Below are 22,025 nucleotides of genomic sequence, written 5' to 3' on the forward strand. Positions count from 1 at the left end.
GTTAGTTATGAAAATAAATATAATAAGTCCCTTGTGAAGCCAGCCCCAGCCCCAGCACTCAGTCTCAGGAGGAGAGCTTATTTAGATCATCAAAATCATCATTTATTATTCATTATGAGGCCAACATCAATGAAATGATGAATGCACTGACATAAAAACATAAGTAATAAAGGAAGCAAAAGTCTATCTTCATGCTTATCATTATACTTTTATTTTTCATTTTTTTTTTATATTATATATATATTATATTTTTAAATAGTGTTGTGGTGTGTTTTTAAATTCAAATTTCAATCAGAGATCTAAAAACAGTCACTAAATTGGTATGTAACAAAACTGGGGGGGTGTAAAAAAAAAAAGGTGTGTACACTGGGGGGTGGAGGGAAATCACTGGATGCACCTATGGTGGGACTGAAGTAGAAGACTTCGCAGGCAAACCAGCCAGCACAGTAAGCAAGCTGCAGTGTATATCTGCTTCATTAGGGTGGCAAGGCGGTGTCTGTTGTAGCCAACATGAGGGGCTCCCCTGTGTCTCAGCTGTGGATAGCCCTGCAATCAAGGGATGAAGGCTTGTGAAGCCCTTAGGAGAGGAGTATTGTTTTTTGTTTGGATTCTGGGCAAGTCCATCCCTTCCTTCGTTGAGTTGGAAGGCTAAATTAAGTTACCCCTATCACCAGCAGAGTGAGTCCCTGGGCCAGCAAAGGAGGGAAACTAAGCCTGGGGCCTACGTTTGGCCAGGGAGGTAAGCTGTACCCAGAATCAGAGGCCCCCTTGTGCTGTGTGAACACCCAGTAAGAGACAGTCCCTGTCCTGAACAGTGTATAAGTAGAAAAGACAATGTTTCCGTTTTGATGAATTGTGTGAAACTTCACACAGATAAAATTGCTGCTTTTGACCACTGTTTGTTTCCTTCTATTAAGGAACAAATCTGCCCTGGGCCAAGCCTGAATGGGCTTGTTTGACACAAGGGAAATTGGCAACACCTGGAGTCTGTTATGACCTCAGATGACTGTGTGGTGCATTGAGCCCCCTACTGTATATAAGGGAGGGATTTGACCAGTGACTCTGTACAGATCACACACATTTTTGCCCCCAAAACATTCTCTGTACTGGTGTGGAAAGTGCCTCTGGGAACATAGCTTCATGGGGTGTGGACCTCATTACACTGTTATCCTGTTTCCCTCCTCCCATGCAGAAGGTCTGTGTGCCATGTAGAACTGGGCAAAATATTTTGGCCAAAGATTTTTTTGATGTGTGAAAAATGCAGACTGGGTGACAGCAAAATATTTATTTTGCAAATTCGTGCATGTTTTGCCAAATTGGTTCAGTAGAAGAAAACCCCTTAAAAAAAAATCTGAAAAAATGCTGTCTTGCTTTGACATTTTCTAAACAAAATGCATTGATTTTTTGGGGGGGAGGGGATGGTTGGAAACAGCTTTTTGTTTCAAAATTCCTTTTAATTTTATTTTTTTTAAAATGGTCTAAGTCCAAATTTTCATTTTGAAAATATCTCAGTGAAACTTTTCATTCAGCCTGAAACAGATTTATTTCATCTGATCCACCAAATTTTTAAATCTTTTTTTGGTTTGATCTCAAAAGCCTTTTTTTTTTTTTTTCGGAATTGCCAGGGAACCAAAAAAATCTGTTCTCACAGTTCTATTACCAGGCCTTATGTGCCCTTTTGTGAGTCAATGTGCAGCCCACGGTCTGTGCGCTCTGTGGAATGGAGGATGAGATTGTACATATTGTGCATCACTAACTTGCTCTTCAATTTTCATTTTAAATTACATATCTTCTCTCTTGCATCTCTCTTAACTCTGTTACCAGCCTTCTGTGAATGAATGCTTAAATGTATTTCTCATGCAGTGGCCTTTATACCAATGCTCTCTGGGATTTCCATTATATGTTGTCTGCTGCCCTTTATTATTCAACTTTGGAGGCCATGTCGAGATGTGGTTTGCATGAAAGATTCTAAAAAAACAAAACCAACCCTCCCCTCCCCCCACACCTGTATTGTGTATAGGAAAGAGGTGGGCAGGAATGGAGGAGCGAGTTGTTCACATTTGGAGTCTAAGTCTCGGAGAGGTAAAGAAGAGATGGTCTTGTTGTGAGCCTTGGAATTGGAGCCAGGCAGGGTCAGGGAGGGTGTATACTACTCAGATGCCTGCAGTCCCCAGCTGCCACCAAAACAGAAAGAAGGGAACAAATAATCCTTTTGGGGCAATAAAGAAAAGCATCTGAGCACAGATCATGAAACTCTAACTGGCAGCAGAGGAAAGTTGCTCCCGGAAAGGTGTCAGCTTTAATCACTGCACTTCTCAGAGACGGAGGTACAGAAGACACTGAGGAATCATCGCTTTCCTTGCCATAAAGGCTTCTGGCTTTTATAGGGAATAAACCCCAACTCTCCCACCCAGTAAACAGTTAATTTTTAATTGTATTATTTTTTAATGCCCTCTTTCTCTTCCACCTATACCCATGTCCAAAAGGAGGGTGATAGAACCTCTTGGCTGGTGTAATATTTGTATTGCTTTCATATTTTGGGTAGACCCTCTCCTTGTTCCAAACCAGGACTCTGGTACAGCCACAGCACAGATGGCCCCCAAAGGATCCATCAGGATTTACACATTACCCAGAGCTTGCTAAAGGCAGGATTTGGGGACTTGTACATCTGACATAGATGTACTGAGTACCTCTAAAGGTTAATTTAAAAAACTTTTACAAACCTGAGGCACTGTGCTTACACAAAAAGCATCAGAATAGCCAGTGTTTCAGACATAATGAGGCTTTATCAGGATAACTCATCTGAGGTTTTAAATACCCATTAAATACACTTTAGTATCTTCTGTAACTAGTTTTTGTTCATATTTAGTAGCAGTCTTTGAATTTTCAGGACCTGTGCAAAATCTATGTATACGGTACTAGCTTTTGTCTGAGAGAACCACTACAGGATACAATATGTCACATACCTGGGTGCATTTAGATGATCTCTTCTGGTTAAACTAACCCTTTAGCTCTCTATGGAGCTGCCGGTGTGTCAGGAATCAAAGGTCAAGCTCTTGTCTCAATATCACATGCTATGCAGTTGGCTTATTGTCACTGCTGCTCTGGGATCTGCATTGGCAGCCTGTTGGTTGGTGGAACTGAAGGGGATTGTTTTGACCTAACAAGTCTTATGTGGTACGGAACCATGTAAGAATGTTCCTCTCTCTCTGTAAAGTCATTCCAGAATTCAAATAAAAACCCTCTGGTGTAAAAGGCTGCTGGCAGAGCATTCTCTATTGAGGCTTCTCTGCTTGAAACTCACTCGCCCCACTTGGTTGGTCAGACCCCAGGTCTGTTAACTCTCATACCACACTGCAAGGCCCTCTTACGGGTTTTGTTGGTTTTTTTTGTTAAGGGAGCAGATTGAAATACAAAGAATGGTTTGTGTAGGGATGTTTCTGTTTTTATCTGGGAGTATTGGGGGTTGGTATGGGTAGTTTACCTAGATTCTTTTTTATCCTTTTTTGTTAAACTGCTTGTAACAGCACCTAAAGCTACATGGAAAGGAAGCCCTCTATCGCACAGAGGTTTGTGAAGAGCTGTTTGGATTCTTTGAATAAATAAATAAATGTTCAATCATGCCCATTAGACAGAAGCTAATGTACCATTAACCACTAGTGTCAAGTTGAACAGATGCTGACCTCTGTCATGTGATTGGCATGGACCTTTGTAATGCAGCCCCAGATTAAGTGACTGCGGCCAAGAGCCCTGTCACATGACTGAGCTCAGGTTCCACTGGTTCTAGTCATTATTGGTATAGCCTGCCTTGGGGAAGGTCCAGTGCACCTGTCCCAGAAGCAGCTCTGGGAAAACTGTTAGACTGAACACTTGCTGCCTCTTCAAGTGAGTGTGAGGACTGCAATTGTGGATGACTCCTGACCAGGAGATGCAAGAGAGGAATGTTCCTTGTGCCTTCCTTTCTTTTGAGCACCCACAATGGGGCTACCACATTCTGGTTCTGTAAAAATACTTGTGATGTATATCGAGAGCCATAAAGTGTGCCCATGTTTCACCAGGTGGCAGCAGAAAAGTCACTAGAGGTGTAGAGGTCAGGTACCAACAGACTCGTTTCTTTGCTGAGAAGAAGGCTGACTGATCTGTGTACAGATTTACACACTGGTAATGGCTCTGTGAAACATCCAGTAAGTCTTGAATGCTGACCTCAGGCAATATTTCTAATAATGATTATTTTTTGGAAATTGCAGCATATCGCAGATCAACTGAAATCGTGGAGAATATCATTGATTATTATATTCTAAAAAACCCTGGGGTGAAGAAGATTTAACTTCATGGATGCTATGGTGCATTATCATTGAATAAGTACTTAGTTTCTCAGACCTTGAAGAATTCCAAGACAACACATGATGAGATGGAGTGTTAATATTAATAATTCAAGGGTAAAATTTGTTCCATGGTTGTCCCGACTATCCCAAAACCAAGCATTACAAACCCAGGAAATTCAGAATTAGTTACACTTGGAAGAAATTCAAATGGATTAAGTGTAGTTAAGGCTTCCAAACAAACTTAACTCTTCCTGGTAGGAGATACAGTGCAATAACCATATAATGATAATAAGGCATGTTAGTGTTTTGTGGTCTTGCGTTAGATTTTCAGTAGCCCCCAAACTTTTTACCTCATGCCCTCCTTTACCCCTGTCCACCCCCTCCTCGCCCGCCCCCTGGAGCCATGGCCGGGGCTGGGAGCAAGGCCACAGCCAGGGGCCAAGGCTGCGGGCAGGGCTCGGGCCATGGCCAGGAGCGGAGCCGTGGCTGGGCCAAGGCCTGAGTCTGGGGGCAGGGCCTGGACCCAGGGCTAGAGCAGAGCTGGGGGCAGAGTGGGGCTGGATGGCGCTCCCTCCTTGCCCTCTGTGGGGACTGGCCCAGTCCCGCCCGAATGTTCCTCCATGCCTGCCTGACCAGGGGGTGCATCCCACAGTTTGAAAATCTCTAGATTAACTTTTTTATTTTTTTTTATTTATTTTTTTTAAAGACTCGTGTTGTCACGTCAGAGCAAAGTTAGGTTGTTTGGGAGCCTTAACTGTACATTTCTTACCTTAACACATTCAGATTTCTTTCAAGTATAACCTTAACTCTGAATTTCCTGGATTTGTATGTCTGGTTTTGGGATAATCAGGACGTCCTTGTAAAGTGTTTTAACCCTTAAATTGCTGGCATGAGTTTTCAACCTCTGCTCCATATTAACATAGGCTTTTGTCTTGGAATTTTCTTAGCTTTTATAAATTATTAAATGTTATACATAAACCCTAAGACTCAAATAGAATGCTACCATGCAATATTGCTAATGGCTTGAAGTTATGAAGTTTACTTTAAATACCTCATCTAGAGCTTTAAAGGGCAGATTCACTGATAGACCAGAGTAGTGAGAAGCAGCAGGAGCACACTGGACAGTTAAGCCTGGCATATAACTGCCTTGCATCATTGCTGCAGTGCATAATGGCTAAAGAGTACTGGTGAGTCTTGCATTTAGAGGGCTGTTACAGAGATCAGCACCATGTAAAACAGTAGTTTTACATAGCAAGCAAACAATATGCTTATATGCTTACAAGCAAGCAAACTATGCATTTTAATATGGCTAAATGTATACCTCTAGGAACCAGAGCTGGCTCCAGGCACCAGTTAAGGAAGCAGGTGCTTGGGGCGGCCAATATCAAGGGGCAGCACTCCGGCCGCTACTGGGGCGGCACGTCCGGGTCTTTGACAGCAATTCGGCGGCGGGTCCCTCAGTCTCTGTCGGAACGAAGGACCTGCCACCAAAGAGTGGAGCGGCGTGATCGCGCTGCCACGGCTTTTTTTTTTTTTTTCTGCTTGGGGCAGCAGAGAGCCTGCAGCCGGCCCTGCTAGGAAAAAAGAATGCAGGCTATGCTTACAGGATGGGAGACTCTAACCTGGCAGGCAGTGACTCTGAACAAGATTTGGGGGTCATAGTGGAAAATCAGCATAAAATGAGCTCCCAGTGTGACGCTGTGGCCAAAAGGGTTAATGTGATCCCTGGATACATAAATAGGAGAATATTGAGTAGAAGTAGGGATGTTTTTTTACCTCTGTGTTTGGCACTGGGACAAGTGCTGTTGGAATACTGTGCCTAGTTCTGGTGTTCACAATTCAGGGAGGATGTTGATAAATTGGAGAAGGTTCAGCGAAGAGTTATGAGAATGATGAAAGGATTAGAAAACATGCCTTATGGAAATTAAAGGAGCTCAATGTATCAAGCTTAACAAAAAGAAGGTTAAGGGGTGACTTGGTCACAGTCTATAAGTACCTACATGATGAACAAGTATTTGATAATGAGCTCTTCCATCTAGCAGAGAGAGTTATAACATGATCCAATGTTTGTAAATTGAAGCTAGGCAGTTCAGTTAGAAATAGTGTAATTTTTTTAATAGTGAGAGTAATTAACCATTGGAACAATTTCCCAACAATCAGGGATTCTTCATCACTGACAATTTTAAAACCAGGATTGGATGGCTTTTCTGAAAGATCTGCTCTAGGAATAACTTTGGGGGAGTTCTATGTCCTGTATTATACAGGAGATCAGACTAGAAAGATGACCACAATAGTCCCTCCTGGCTTGGACTCATAATTTATGAAGAAGTGGTGGTAAGAGGCCAGCCCCTTACTTTAAATGATCCACCTCTGCTCCTACTTCAGTTCTCTGGAGAGTGGTGCTCAGGCAGCAATACCATGGGTAGCTTTTCAACCACTGATGCCCAAGCTAACATGGAACTGAGCTGTTGACTTGACCTCATCCCATCAGTAGCCTGTATAATCATAACAATTAATTACAATTCATAATAACTTAGCTTATTACAGTAACTCCTCACTTAACATTGTAGTTATGTTCCTGAAAAATGTGACTTTAAGTGAAATGATGTTAAGCGAATCCAATTTCCCCATAAGAATGAATGTAAACGGGGGGGTTAGGTTCCAGGGGGAAATTTTTTTGCCATACAGTACAGTACTATAGTTGGGAGGTGCCCCTGCCTTACCCCACACAGGCACAGCCCACTGGCACTGGAGATGAGGTAGGCAAGGAGGCTGAAGGTGCTGTAGGCTAGGAGAAGCACATTGTGCAGCAGCAGTGGCAGCTTCTCCTACTCTGCAAGCACCAGGGGCGGGGGGCTCAACCCTCAGCCTGCCCACTCCACCCCTTCCCCTCAAGCCTCCACCCTTAACCCACCTCTTCTTCCCCCACCTCTTTACTCCACGCACCACGTCCTCACTCCTTCCCTCTTCTCCCCCCACCTCCTGCCCATGGCAATCAGCTGGCTTGCGGCATTCAGGAGGGAGGGGGGAGGAGCGAGGGCACGGTGCGCAGGTTCCCCCCTCCCTCCTGCCCGTGGCAGTCAGCTGGTTTGCGGCGTTCAGGAGGCAGGAAAGGGAAGCGGAGCCTGTGCACTGAGTCCTCGCTCCTCCGCCATCCCTCCTGAATGCCGCAAGCCAGCTGATTGCACGGGCAGGAGGCGGGGGGAGAAGGGGGAAGGCACTGATCCATGGGGTCTGCCAGTGGGCAGGAGGTGCTGGGGGGGCACGTAGGGGAGCTGATGGGGGGGCTGCCAGCTGTGGACAAAGTAGGCAGCCAAATGACGTTATAGCAAAGCATTGCACAACTTTAAATGGAGCATGTTCTGTAATTGAGCAGGGACGTAAGTTTGAAACAACATTAAGCAAGAGGACATTACGTGGGGAGTTACTGTACAACACAATTTCTTCAAGCATAGCCTATGCACAAGATTTCAATTTTAATTAACAGAAAAAGTTTGAAGAATCTTATTGTCCAAAATTATCTAAATGGAGTAGACTGACACAAACGCTAAACATCTTAAAGGATGCAGTCTTTAATTTTCATTCTAACAGATTCTGTACTCAAAATGCTGTAAATTTGAAGAATGTGTGTATTTTTCATATATAAGAAGACTGAGTTCCATTTTGCAACTAAAACAGGGATTCAGCCTCTAACAATGGAGTTGCCACTGGTGCTTCCATATAATGCCAATAACTCTATGGCTGTCCACATTTTTTTCCACACACTTCAGCTTCCCTGTCTTGGGCCACTCTCTGCCCTTGAGGGTGCATGTGCAGTATTACCGACTGAAATGGGAGCCAGCTGTGTGCTTCCAAGGGCAGACCTGAGCACTTTGGCACTAAACAGGAGGTTTACTTGAGGATACAGATTATACAAAAGAACCTCTTTAATTTTTAGTATTAACCAATAGGCAAATGGCAACTATGGAAATCTAGCAATCAATTCTTAAGATGAGGCTGTGGTATTGTAAATTGTACTCTAGTCACGTAGTATGTACTTGATATGGTGGCAGTTGTGCTGTAGTATATTTGTATACCAAAATGTGACCCCTTATTACTAATTCTTCATTTAAAGACCTACTAGTCTCATCACACAAACTGTCAATTAGCGAGGCTCTACTGCATATTTCCACATCTGTCCCTGCAAAGCATTTTGCAGTCTCTCCAGCAGGGTAAATCAGAATCTGTGGCACCTTTAATATCTTGCTCACGTTTTGTTTACTTGCAACCATTTGATGACTGTCAGAGTAGCAAAGTGTAGTGAGACCACAATGCAAGTCTTCAAATTAAAAGGATATAATTGACCAAATCCTGCTGTCCATGGGAGTTTAGCCTGATCTTGGATATGTGGGCACGTACCTAGCTTAGAGCTGATGGTGACCTGACTGAAAAAATCAATTCTGCAAGACTCAGTTTTTGAATATAATAAACATTCAGAAACCTGCTTCACTAAAACTGACTAAATGAGCCCTCCCACTTTGCACTGTTCTGTCAGCTGCCTCTTGCCTTTTCCTGACCCACACAAACACCACTGAGAATGGGGTGCCCTAGCTGCATGGACTACGCAATCTATCAATAAATCCCTAGTTGTCATTCCAGTGGTGAGAGTTGTCATGGGGATGCTGGCGGAAAAATTATCCCTGACTCCAGTCTTGCCTTCTCTTTAGATGTATTCTCCCTGCCTAGAATGTTGTGGAGATAGGGGTGTACATGTGGGCACATGCAGATCCTGCATCTGGAAATCATAATAAATATACCCATATGTCTTTCAGCATATAGACCCTACGTGCTCTAGAGCAGCATAGAAGCTGCAGCCTTGGAAACTGGACCAAAAGAGAAGTGAATGTTTACCTATGCTATTTAGGGTCATTACCAGCCTCCTCATTACAGGAGCTAGCTTAGGCAGTAAAATAAAATTCAAGGCAGCCAGGCCATAACATATAGTCAGAAACTTTTGCTGAAGTAAGTTGATGTAGAGCTATTGAAATCAACAGAGCTACACCAGCTGAGGATCTGGCTCAATGCAACTGGGAGCAGAGAAGGAGACTGCACATGTACAATAATGGGCTGAGAATGCCATGCTGAGTGATGTGTGCACTTAGACAATCTATTCAAGACTTTCTCAGCAATCTCAGGGCTGCTTTTGTGGACTCTAATGGGATTTTACGATGAGCCTCATCTTTGATGGTATCGAATTAACATCACTACTCATTCTAGCTTATTATGTGTCCTGCAATACCTGTCATGTCTCTCAACCATCTACAGCAAATAATGATTCCAGGGGTTATAAAGGCAGATACAAATCAGAAATAATATCTCACGAAAAGGGAAAATTTGGGCCAAATTCTGCCCTCCGTTATCTGCATGCAACCCCCCTGACTTTAGTATGTCTGAAGAAGCAAATTCTTCTTTCATTTAGCAATTTGGTCCTCATGTTCCTTTCTCCCTTAAATACAGTAGAGTAGAAGGGAGCAGAAGCATGCACAGAGGGAAAAGGCAAGACATCTTCTCACCCCTTTTGCTTCTTCCCCAGAAAAAGTCCCCTAACCGGAACAGAATTTGATATAAAACATGCAAATTCTGCTGCTCTAAGGGCTTGATCCAAAACTTATTGAAATCAAAGCCTGTTGATTTCAATGAGCTTTGAATTAGGCCCTAACAGGAGATCATGCTGCATAAAGTAGCTGTTTCCCAGAATCCATCTGGCTACCCCCCACTTTTCGGGCCAGGCAGAATAGAGGCAACTACATGGTGGTGGGAGAGCATATTGTGTGCCTTTCCCCTCTGTTCTAGATCCCCTCCTGTGCACTCTGCTTGCAGAAGGAGCACCACCGCATTTATGGTAACAGACAGGACAAGGGTTGGGCTTGGGACTGGTAGCCCACTAGCCAATAGGAGCACAGTGTCACACACAGCATCTAGGCTGCCATTGCTGGGCAGAGGGAATGGAGGGTTTCAGAGATGGGTGGAGTAGGGAGGGGGCTCAAAGTCTGTGAGGTCTGTGACAGCTGATCTGCCCTCGTTATTCCTATCTATACCAGGTTACAATGGAAAATATGGTCATGACCTCAGTGGCTGGACCACTAGTCTAGAGAGGACAATGTGATGAAGCAGCTCTTAAAGGTTTGGCCATCTGGGGAGTCCGTTGTTCCCTTTCTGTGCAGGCATGAGTAAAAGTAGACCGGGGTTCTCAACCTTTTTCTTTCTGAGCCCCCTCCCAGGGCCGGCACTTCCATTAGGCGACCCTAGGCGGGTGCCTAGGGCGCCAGGATTCGGGGGGTGGCATTTTGTGTGCTCCCCACGGGGCGTACGGGAGCTTCCGGTTCCGCTCCTGTCGCCCCGCCGAAGAAGGACCTTCTGCCGACGTGCCACGGAAAACAGCGGCAGGCAATTGAGCAGCTCAATGATTGCCGCTGTCGCCTGCAGCATTTCGGCAGAGGGTCCTTCTTCGGCGGCGCGATGGGAGTGGAAACAGAAGCTCCCGTGAGCCCTGTGGGGAGCGCACAAAATGCCGCCCCCCGAATTCTGCCTAGGGCGCCAGAAACCCTGGCGCCGCTCCTGCTCCCTCCCCCTCCCAACATGCTATAAAAACTCCACGGCCCACTTATGCCACAACACCTGTTTTCTGCATATAAAAGCCAGGGTGGTGTTAGGGGGTAGCAAGCAGGGCAATTGCCTGGGGCCCCACGCCACAGGGGCCCCCATGGAGCTATATCGCTCAGGCTTCTGCTTCAGCCCTGCATGGTGGGGCTCCGGGCCCCAGCCTTCAGCCCTGCACAGCAGGGCTTAGGCTTTCTGCCCTAGGCCCCAGCGAGTCTAACCCTGGTCCTGCTTGGAAGGCCCCCTGAAACCTGCTCACGCCCCCCCGCCCCCAGGGGATGCTGGACCTCTGGTTGAGAACCCACTGAAGTCGAGCATGTGGCTCTTGAGTTGTCTGCCAGGTCCAAATGTACCACATGTCTGTGCTAGCCTTTTCACTGCTGAATCTAACCATCACTAAAGCTAGACTGCACTTTTAAGACAGCCATGAACAAGGGGTGAGTCTGAAGCACCACCCCCAAAAAGCACCGTTTTTCAGACAACCCTCAAAGCCACAATTCCCGCCTGCTTCCCCCTGGCTATGATGCGTGGGACGTGGTGATTTGCTGCTGCCTTGTACTAGCAGAAGCTATGATGCCCCCATCAGTGCGCACACAGACACCATCCCCTGTGCTGGCTCCAGGACAAATCCCAGGCTCCACTCAAATTCTTTCTCCCCTAGGGATTCAAATCACAGTCTCTCCCCAAGAATGCAGTGCTTTGTACAGCTGTGTCCAGATACGCTTGCCACCATATTTACAATATTGCTAAACTGTCTTTAAAAAATAAGCCAAAAACCACAAAGAGAGAACAACAGCAGCATGCGATAACGGGGCCTAGTGTGAAATGGAATGCATGAGGTAATGCTTTAGATTTGACACACATTGTTTCAATATCAGAGCAACAGTGGGCAAAAATATGGAAATAATAATAAAGTTATCATGACTCATCTTCAAAGCACTTTTCATTCACTAACTAATGGGTGTAATGTTAGTCTTTTGACTTGGCCATATGCTGGGAATACATTTGGTAGCAAAGACAAAGGTTCAAGTTTTCAGCTACTGTAATGATTTTGAAATGTCAGTTCCAATTTCATGGGTTTAAAATGGGTAGCAAAAGCCTAGATACATACTAAGAAACAAACTCTGCTCTTGGTTAAATGGATATAGCACTCTTTGAAGTCCATGGGAATCGTACCCATGTAAAAGTGTCAAATTCTGCTCTCAAAGTTGTTTAATCTAAGACATGCAATGTGTATCATCCCTTTTTTCACAAGATTAACATCTGTCCCCACATGCAAAAGGCTGTCAGAGTTTGCTGGACCCATAGCATCTGCCATCAGATTCTGGTCCTAAATGTCAGGCTTAAATACTGATAATATGTTTATGTATTGCTGTTGGAACATCTACTTTAGGAAAGCCATTTCTATTGTGAGTATTGCAAAGGTCAAGAGTTCTCATTTGAAAATGTCAAGACTTTATTACAATATACTTTTTCCCTGTTTTAAATATTTTCTTCCGTTTTTTCAAAGGAGCTTGTAGAGCTGTGTATGTGTGTGTATATACCCCCCTATGCACACCTGGGCTCAGTTGTGCTTTTCTGCAAGCCACGAGGAAGGGGCAGGAAGTTGCCATGCTGCCTCAGGAGCAGACCAGGAAGGAGATTGTGATTCAGTCACAACCTGGCTCCTGGTTTTCCCCCTTGCTCTGAAGGGTGTGGGGGGGATCAGTCTGCCCCAGCCCCCTATGTCACGCATGTTAAGTCCCCTTGCAGGAATGCAGGACCGGCTCCAGGCACCAACATTCCAAGCAGGTGCTTGGGGCGGCAATCTGCAAGGGGCGGCAGTCCCTCTGTTTTTGCCCCCAGGCAGCACGCCGAATTGCCGTCGCAGACGGCGGGGGCAGTCCGAGTGCCGTTAGGGCGGCATGCGCGTTTCCACGGCGGCAGTTCGGCGGCAGCTTCTATGTTCAGCTGTCTGGCTGAATACAGAAGCTGCCGCCGAATTGCCGCCGCCGCGGAAACATGCGTGCCGCCCTAATGGCACACGGACTGCCCCCGCCGTCCACGCCGGCAATTCGGCATGCTGCTTGGGGCGGCAAAAACAGTAGAGCCGTCCCTGCAGGAATGCCAGTAAAGCCAAGGCTCTGCCCATTCCGCACCCACGTGTGGGAGGAAGTGTTCTAGCCTCATGATGAGGGGGGTAGCCAATTCAGGGATGTAAGGGAGCTCTCTACACCTCCCCACAAAAGTGAAGCCAGAGACACAATCTGGTCCTATGTAAACTTATAAAGGCAACATATTGCTCATTCGAGGGCCAATTGTGCAAGACACTGAGCTCCCTCAATGCCAATTGAATTCAGTGGAAGTTCAAGCCACTCTTACGGGATCAGGCCTCAGTCCTGTCATAATTATGAAAACTACTCCCATTTCAGTTTGGCCTACAGCAGTGATTCTCAATCAGGGGTACACGTACCCCTGGGGGTACACAAAGGTCTTCCAGGGGGTACATCAACTCAGCTAGAAATTTGCCTAGTTTTACAGCACACTACATAAAAAGCACCGGCGAAGTCAGTACAAATTAAAATTTCATACAGACAATGACTTGTTTATACTGCTTTATATACTATACACTGAAATGTAAGCACAATATTTATATTCCAATTGATTTATTTTATAATTACATGGTAAACATGAGAAAATAAGCAATTTTTCAGTACTAGTGTGCTGTGACACTTTTGTATTATGTCTGATCTTGTAAGTAGTTTTTAAGTGAGGTGAAACATGGGGGTACACAAGACAAATCAGACTTGTGAAAGGGGTACGGTATTCTGGAAAGGCTGAGAACCACTGGCCTACAGGACTGGGCACTAGTTGTATTTGCTGCATTAAGGAAACATGGGCCTTGATCCCAGGGCCGGCTTTAGGCCGATTCCCCTGATTCCCTGGAATCGGGCCCCGCGCCAGGGTGCGACGCCTTAGGTGCCTTTTTAAGTTTTTTTTTACTCACCTGGCAGCGGTCTGCTCTGGGGGTCTTTGGCGGCATTTCGGCAGCGGGGGGGTCCTTCCGTGCCACGGAAGACCTGGAGTGGACCCCCCACCACCGAAGTGCTGCCAAAGCCCCAGACCGCTGCCGAGTATTTGAATTGGGTCCCGCAGTTCATAAAGCTGGCCCTGCTTGATTCATTCTCTCCAACAAGAGTTGGAGGTCCATAAAGCTGTATTTATATTTTGAGAAGACTACGTAACTCATCATAAATACCAATACAATCATACGGTAATTGATTGCTTCCAAGTTATCATTTAATTTTAAATGACAATAACTGTAATACAGCCTAGCTACATATTTCTCAGATCCAATCAACCACTGTGGGAAGTGAAGGAGACTTCCAGTCTTTGTTCAATTGTTTCATTAAATTCCAATTTCTTTTAAGAGTGTGGTTTCTCTACCCTCTGTCTGCCCCCAAACCTCCTTCCTTTTTACTCTCAGGCACCTTTATCAACTCCAGTGCCCCCTGCAACCTCAAGCTAATGCTGCTTTTTCTCTGCTATACACTTGTTATTCTCCATACACAGTAACTCAAACATGGCTGGGAAAAAGTGCATGTATAATATATATAAAATATACAAGACTATATAGTTTGTCTCTTGATGGACCTCACAAGAAAGCCCCCAGGAAACTGATCTATTCTATAAACAGTTGTCCCTTATGAGGGGTTTGGAGCAGTCCTGTCAGAGGAGATAAGTGGTATGGAAGCTCTGTTCTCAGGAGAACTCCATACTAGAAAGTGTGTCTAGCCATGAAATGGGTGATAGTCCCAGCACTAGGACCTTCTAATAATCCCTCTGACCCTGGTCTTGCACATCTTCCATGATTGCAGGCCATCAAGGATACCAGAACTAGCGTCATTGGGCTCTACAGCCATGTTCCTTCATGATGTACCTATAGGGCAGCACATCTGAATACTGCTTCCTTTTCCAGGGGGTGGGGAGGAGAGGGAGAGAAAGGGCGTGACTCCCCCCACCCTGTACTATGTACTATGCTTTGTGTGGGAGAGATGTTTGACAGCATGCAGCAGGCCTACATACTGCCATATATACAAAGGGTTAAGTAGCATTCCTTTACCTCTCCTTGCACAAGTGTTTGGGGAAAGGATATGGCAGGTGCTGGAGAGAGAAAGAGAGACGGAAAAGAGGGCCCTGTGAAGGAGTGTACTACTCCTTTAAGGGGCAGGCTGGAAGCTGCAGCTGGGATATCCTGGTGTGCCATCAAGAGGCCCTGCCTCACCCTAGGGCTGGGCTATATAGACAGGAAGATGAAGTTGAACAAGTGAGCAACAACTTAGGAGTAGAATCATGCAGGATGTAGCAGGTGGTGGTTTTCCTTGCAGGGTCCAGGAGACTGATCTAACTAGAGACTGTTTGTGAACTTTAAGTTTGGGAGCTGAATGAGGACACCGAGGTAAAGACCTTATAAATGGTGTACGGTAATTACTCCTCTCCTGAAACCCTACACGCCATTTGTTGACATGTATGTTGACTTCTCCTTGCCCTGAGCTGTTAAAGTGAACCTATTGCTGCCTCAGTCAGGGAAATTAAGGCAGAGCACCACCGTGGGCTATGCAGCGATTGCCCTCACTCTTACAGGCCCACACAATGGTATTGGGCTCTCAACTTCCGTTGATTTCAATGGAAGTTAGGAATCTAAATACCTTCATGGATCTGGGCCCAGATGCTTGTAGGGAAATGCAAGGCTTTCTGCCCTCGTTGGGAGGGCTGGGATTTCTCTTCTTCTGCCAGGGAACATATACAGATTAGTGGCACTGAAGAGAGAGTGTCCATGTTCCCTGGAGGGACTATTATTGGTTGATCACCCATGGAACAAGGATGTAGGGAGATAGGCTGGAAGCAACTCAGCCACATGGACAGAGTTGTGCACAGGATTCAATAAAATTCTACTTGTTCAGCTTAACCTGCCCTTAGCTTCTCTCATTGTTAATTGGTCTTGTTCCAATCAGTGCCGGCTCTAACTTTTTTGCCGCCCCAAACAAAAAAGAAGAGCGCCGCCCCACCGTACCCGCCCTGCGAGCGCTGCACTGCTGAACACCCCCCAAGCACCACGCCGCCCAAAGCCCCGCCCCCAAGCGCCACGTCGCCTGAAGCCCCTGCTCCCCCTCCGAGCGCCGCGCTGCCCCAAGCCCCAGTCCCCCCTCCAAGTGCCGTGCCAGCCCCCGCCTCCCCCCGGGCGCAGCGCCGCTGAAACAAACAAAAAAAATAATCCTCCGGCGGTGCCCCAACAAATAAAAAAAAAAAAAAATCCAAAAAACCTCGAGCGCCGCCCTGCCCCAAGGTGCTGCCCCAAGCATGTGCTTGGTCGGCTGGTGCCTGGAGCCGGCCCTGGTTCCAATGTTCGGATGTTCCCTTGTTTTTTGGTGTTAAGGGTTTCCATAAATTACATAACACTTTTTGATGAGACAAGGTGGGTGAGGGAACATCTTTTATTGGATCGATCTCTGTTGGTGAGAGACAAGCTTTTGAGCTTACATAGAGTTCTTATATGCTTTGGAGGCAACATAAAAAGACCCCGTGCTTTAGTATGCTGGGAAAACAAAATTAGAAAGACATTGTTCTTATTCCTGCCCACTAAAATCGTGTTACTACAGTACATTTGTTATTGTCCTCTGCCTATATGAACAGATTCCTCTACAAGTCAGCATTGATTATGCAAATTAAAACTAGATGATGCCACTTATCACACTTATTTCAGCACATCTCTTAAAAAAACTGATTTGGAAAGCAAAAGAGATATTACTGTAGTAAAACCGGTGAAGTGTTTCATAGAAGAATATGTTGGCAACACCATTATCCCAAGGACGTCTCTCTCCTTGCTGAGAGAGACAAAGAGAAAGCAGACTAATAATCTGTTTATCTACCTCTTACAATGATCACCACTTTCACTCATGGTGATCCAGGTTTGCTTATCTGCTTGAATATCTTCGTAAGAGACTCTACCTGAATATAGAATGGGTCCATCTGGGGATGAAAGCATTCAGGGTAAGGAACTGTAATTCTAACACCTCCCACCCCCTCTACACAGAATAGGTCACGGAACCATATGAATAAATTGACTCCTTACCAGACTTTTCAGTTTAAAACTGACTCGGAACATTTCTTAATCTCATTTCCTTAATTTGCAATGAAGCTACTTTATTGTTGCCGTTTGGATGACTCTTCTCCCCTTTCAAATCTTCCCCCTTCGCCTAGTATACTCTGCTTCCAGCCAGTGGGCTCCTTTACCTTCTACTGCTTGGGCACACATGCCCAGAGAGGCCAGGCTTCAGCTCTTCAGCTGCAACAGAACTTTCTTACTGCCTGTGCTCTGAACAGCTTTGGTCTTTCCAAACGGGAACATGGGAGAAGTAAGGAAGATTAGTTGCACGTTCTTTACTTTTTAAAAGAACCTGTGCAACATTGCAATACTATCAGTTGCCCGTGTCTGTGACATGGAGTATACAGAACACCTGTGGCTCTTGTGTTAACTATTAGTATTAAGGCAGAGGAGGTGCCAGTATGACTCAACAATAACTGCTCTAAATCTTAGGGTTTTATAGCCCCTAAGCCTAGGAGAGCCTGGCATTCTGATACAGGGAATCCATCTGTCACCATGTTACAGTAACAATAATAGCAAATGGATGCAGTTAACATAAGAATAGCCATACTGGTCAGACCAATGGTCCATCTAGCCCAGTATCCTGTCTTCCAACAGTGGCCAGTGCCAGATGCTTCAGAGAAAATGAACAGAACAAAGCAATTATTGAGTGATCCATCCCTTGTCATCCAGTCCCAGCTCCTGTTAGCAGAGGTTTAGGGCCACCCAGAGACATGTGGTTGCATCCCTGACCATCTTAACTAATAGCCATTGATGTACCTATCCCCCATGAATTTATCGAATGCTTTCTTTTTTGAACCCAGTTATAGTTTTGGCCTTCACAACATCCCCTGGCAATGAGTTCCACAGGTTGACTGTGCATTGTGTGAAGAAATACTTCATTAAGTTTCATAGAATCATAGAAGATTAGGGTTGGAGGAGACCTCAGGAGGTCATCTAGTCCAACCCCTGGTCAAAGCAGGACCAGCCCCAACTACATCATCCCAGCCAGGGCTTTGTCAAGCCGGGCCTTAAACACCTCTAAGGATGGAGATTCCACCACCTCCCTAGCCTAGGTAACCCATTGCAGTGCTTCAGCACTCTCCTAGTGAAATAGTTTTTTCCTAATATCCAACCTTGACCTCTCCCACTGCAACTTGAGACCATTGCTCCTTGTTCTGTCATCTGCCACCACTGAGAACAGCCTAGCTCCATCCTCTTTGGAACCCCCCTTCAGCTAGTTGAAGGCTGCTATCAAATCCCCCCTCATTCTTCTCTTCTGCAGACTAAATAAGCCCAGTTCCCTGCACCTCTCCTCATAAGTCATTTGCCCCAGCCCCCTAATCATTTTCGTTGCCCTCCACTGAGCAAAAAGTTTGTTTTAAACCTGCTGCCTATTAACAGTTCATAAATAATCAATAGACTAAAATATATTTCACAAAAAACTTTGCACAAACAGCTATGAATAAAGAACAGATTTGTTTGTTTTTTTAATAAAAAAAGACCATGCATGCATGCAACTACTTCTAATGAATGGGATTAGAGGAAATAACAGTAAGATTCATATCTAGCCAGCAAATCTTACAGTAGCCTAACTTTTCTTTAAAAAGGAGTATGCTGTAGGCAAGGCTTGGGTGACCTGGAAGGGAAAGTCTTAAAATGGTCTATCTAAAATCACAGAATCCTATTTTATCTGCTGTTTCTCCCTAGGGAATCCAAAGCTCCAGAGGTCTCTCTAAAACTTCTTCCTGTTTATAAGATTTATGCTTCTCGAAACAGGAAATAAAAGCTACCATGTGATTTGTGTGACCAACCATAACTTGAGTGTTGGCGTATAGAATATTCATAGCAAACTGTTCACAATTCATCTATAGAGGGAGGAAAAGGTAGCATAAAAACCTGTAATTTCAAATAAAATTGAGGAAATTGCAATCTCAGTGTGAACATTCCAGGAGCAGAACAAAAGGCAAATTTGTCAAGTAAAATGTTCACAAGTACCATATCTCCTAGAGTGCTGCAGAATATGGGGGAAGCATGGCTCCGGCATCTCCACTAGAGAGTTTGCACAGGCCAAGTTAATGAAACAATGCATTCCATCAGAAATGTTTGCAAAGAATATTTGGTGTCTGCTGGTGGGATAAAGTAACCAATGCTGATGTGTTACAAAGGGCTGGCCAGCAGACTGTAGAAACAATGATTCGAGAAAGAAGGCTAAAGTGGTTTGGATGTGTTGTGTGGATGTCAAAAAACTAGGGCTGTCAAGCGATTAAAAAATTAATTGCGATTAATCTTATGATTAAAAAAATTAACCGTGATTAAATCACACTGTTAATAATAGAATACCATTTATTTAAATATTTTTTGATGTTTTCTACATTTTCAAATATATTTCATTTACAACACAGAATACAAAGTGTACAGTGTTCAGTTAGTCTGTCTGTATCTAAAAAAAAAAAAAAAAACTTGGCACCTTAGAGACTAACAAATTTATTTCAGCATGAGCTTTCGTGAGCTAATTCACTTTCTATTTTTTATTACAAATATTTGTGGTATTAAAAACAAAATAAATATTTTCAGTTCATCTCATACAAGTACTGCAGTATAATTTTTTTATCATGAAAGTTGAAATTACAAATGTAGAATTATGTACAATTTTATGTACATATGTAGAATTTTAGAGTCTACAAGTCCACTCAGTCCTACTGCTTGTTCAACCAGTCACTCAGACAAAAAAGTTTGTTTACATTTGCGGAAGATAATGCTGTCCGCTTCTTGTTTACAATGTCTCCTGAAAGTGAAAACAGGCATTTGCATGGCACTGTTGTAGCTGATGTTATAAATTATTTACATGCCAGATGCACTAAGGATTCATATGTCCTTTCATGCTTCAACCACCATTCCAAGGGACATGTGTGCATGCTGATGACAGGTTCTGCTCAATAACAATCCAAAGCAGTGCGGACCAATGCATATTCATTTTCATCATGTGAGTCAGATGCCACCAGCAGAAGGTTGATTTTCTTTTTTGATGGTTTGGGTTCTGTGGTTTCCGCATTAGAGTATTGCTCTTTTAAGACTTCTGAATGCATGCTCCCTCCCCACAGGGGGAGGGATAGCTCAGTGGTTTGAGCATTGGCCTGCTAAACCCAGGGTTGTGAGTTCAATCCTTGAGGAGGCCACTTAGGGATCTGGGGCAAAAATTGGTCCTGCTAGTGAAGGCAGGGGGCTGGACTCAATGACCTTTCAAGGCCCCTTCCAGTTCTAGGAGATTGGTATATCTCCAATTATTACTGCTCCACACCTCATCTCTCTCAGATTTTGGAAGGCACTTCAGATTCTTAAATCTTGGGTTGAGTGCTGTAGCTATCTTTAGAAATCTCACATCGGTACCTTCTTTGCGTTTTGTCAAATCTGCAGTGAAAGTGTGCTTAAAACAAACAAAATGTGCTGAGTCATCATCCGAGACTGCCATAATATGAAATACATAGCAGAATGCAGGTAAAACAGAGCAGGAGACATACTATTCTCCCCCAAGGAGTTCAGTCAAAATGTAAATAACGCATTATTTTTTTAACAAGCGTCATCAGCATGGAAGCATGTCCTCTGGAATGGTAGCCGAAGCATGAAGGGGTATACAAATGTTTAGCATATCTGGCACATAAATACCTTGCAATGCCGGCTACAAAAGTGCCATGTGAATGCCTGTTCTCACTCTCAGGTGACACTGTAAATAAGAAGCAGGCAGCATTAACTCCCGTAAATGTAAACAAATTTGTTTGTCTTAGCAATTGGCTGAATAAGAAATAGGACTGAGTGGACTTGTAGGCTCTAAAGTTTTACATTGTCTTGTTTTTGAGTACAGTTATGTAACAAAAAATGTACATTTGTAAATTGTACTTTCACGATAAAGACATTGCACTACAGTACTTGTACGAGGTGAATTGAAAAATACTATTTCTTTTGTTTATCATTTTTACAGTCCAAATATTTGTAATAAAAATATGTAGTGAGCACTGTACACTTTCTATTCTATATTGTAATTTAAATCAATATATTTGAACATGTAGAAAAAATCCAAAAATAGTTAATAAATTCCAATATCTTGGTATTCTATTGTTTATCAGTGTGATTAAAACTGATATTTTTAATCATGATTAATTTTTTGAGTTAATTGTCTGAGTTAACTGCAATTAATCGACAGCCTTACAAAAAAAATTGTATTCCTAGACAAGCCCTTTACTGGATCTCACCCGGGGGAAGAAGGAAAAGAGGAGGATAACAAAAGAGGTATTAAAAAACGCACTGAGAAAGATAATTCTGTCATGGAAACAGCAGGGGTGCCCAGAATCCCTTCCCTGGCTAGAGGCGCCTTTTTAATTTAATTTTTACTCACCCGGCGGCAGTCCTGGTCTTCAGCGGCACTTCGGCGGCGGGCCCTTCACTCGCTCTGGGTTTTTGGCGGCACTTTGGTGGCGGGTCCTTCAGTGCTGCCAAATATGCGGAGCAAGTGAAGGACCTGCCGCTGCCGCCGCCGCTGAAGACTCAGAGCACTGCCCGGTGAGTACAAGTGCCGCAGCGGGTGGCGCCTTATGTCCTCTCCCCCGCTTTGCCCCAGGCCCCCTGAATCCTCTGGGAGGCCCTGGGAAATGGACTACGATGGAGCAAGAAACGTGGCATTAGATGGATGGAGTGGAAAGACTGGGTTGCCTCATGTCACAAGGCATGAGAGCATCTATTAATAAATACTCTCATTGGAGAGAGAGAGAGATCATATCTGCTGTATGCTTGGGAGAGGAGGTCAGGCCATGGCTCAGTCTCTCTGCTTCTCCAGCCCTTTGGAAAGGCTAGTGATGGTAGTGGCAGTAGCTCTGTGGAGTCCTTGTACTGCACCCAACCTCTGTGTGAGGGAGCTGACGGTGGTGTGTATAGGCTTCTTG

This window comes from Mauremys reevesii, linkage group 2 (assembly GCF_016161935.1).
Source record: "Mauremys reevesii isolate NIE-2019 linkage group 2, ASM1616193v1, whole genome shotgun sequence".
Taxonomy (NCBI): Eukaryota; Metazoa; Chordata; order Testudines; family Geoemydidae; genus Mauremys; species Mauremys reevesii.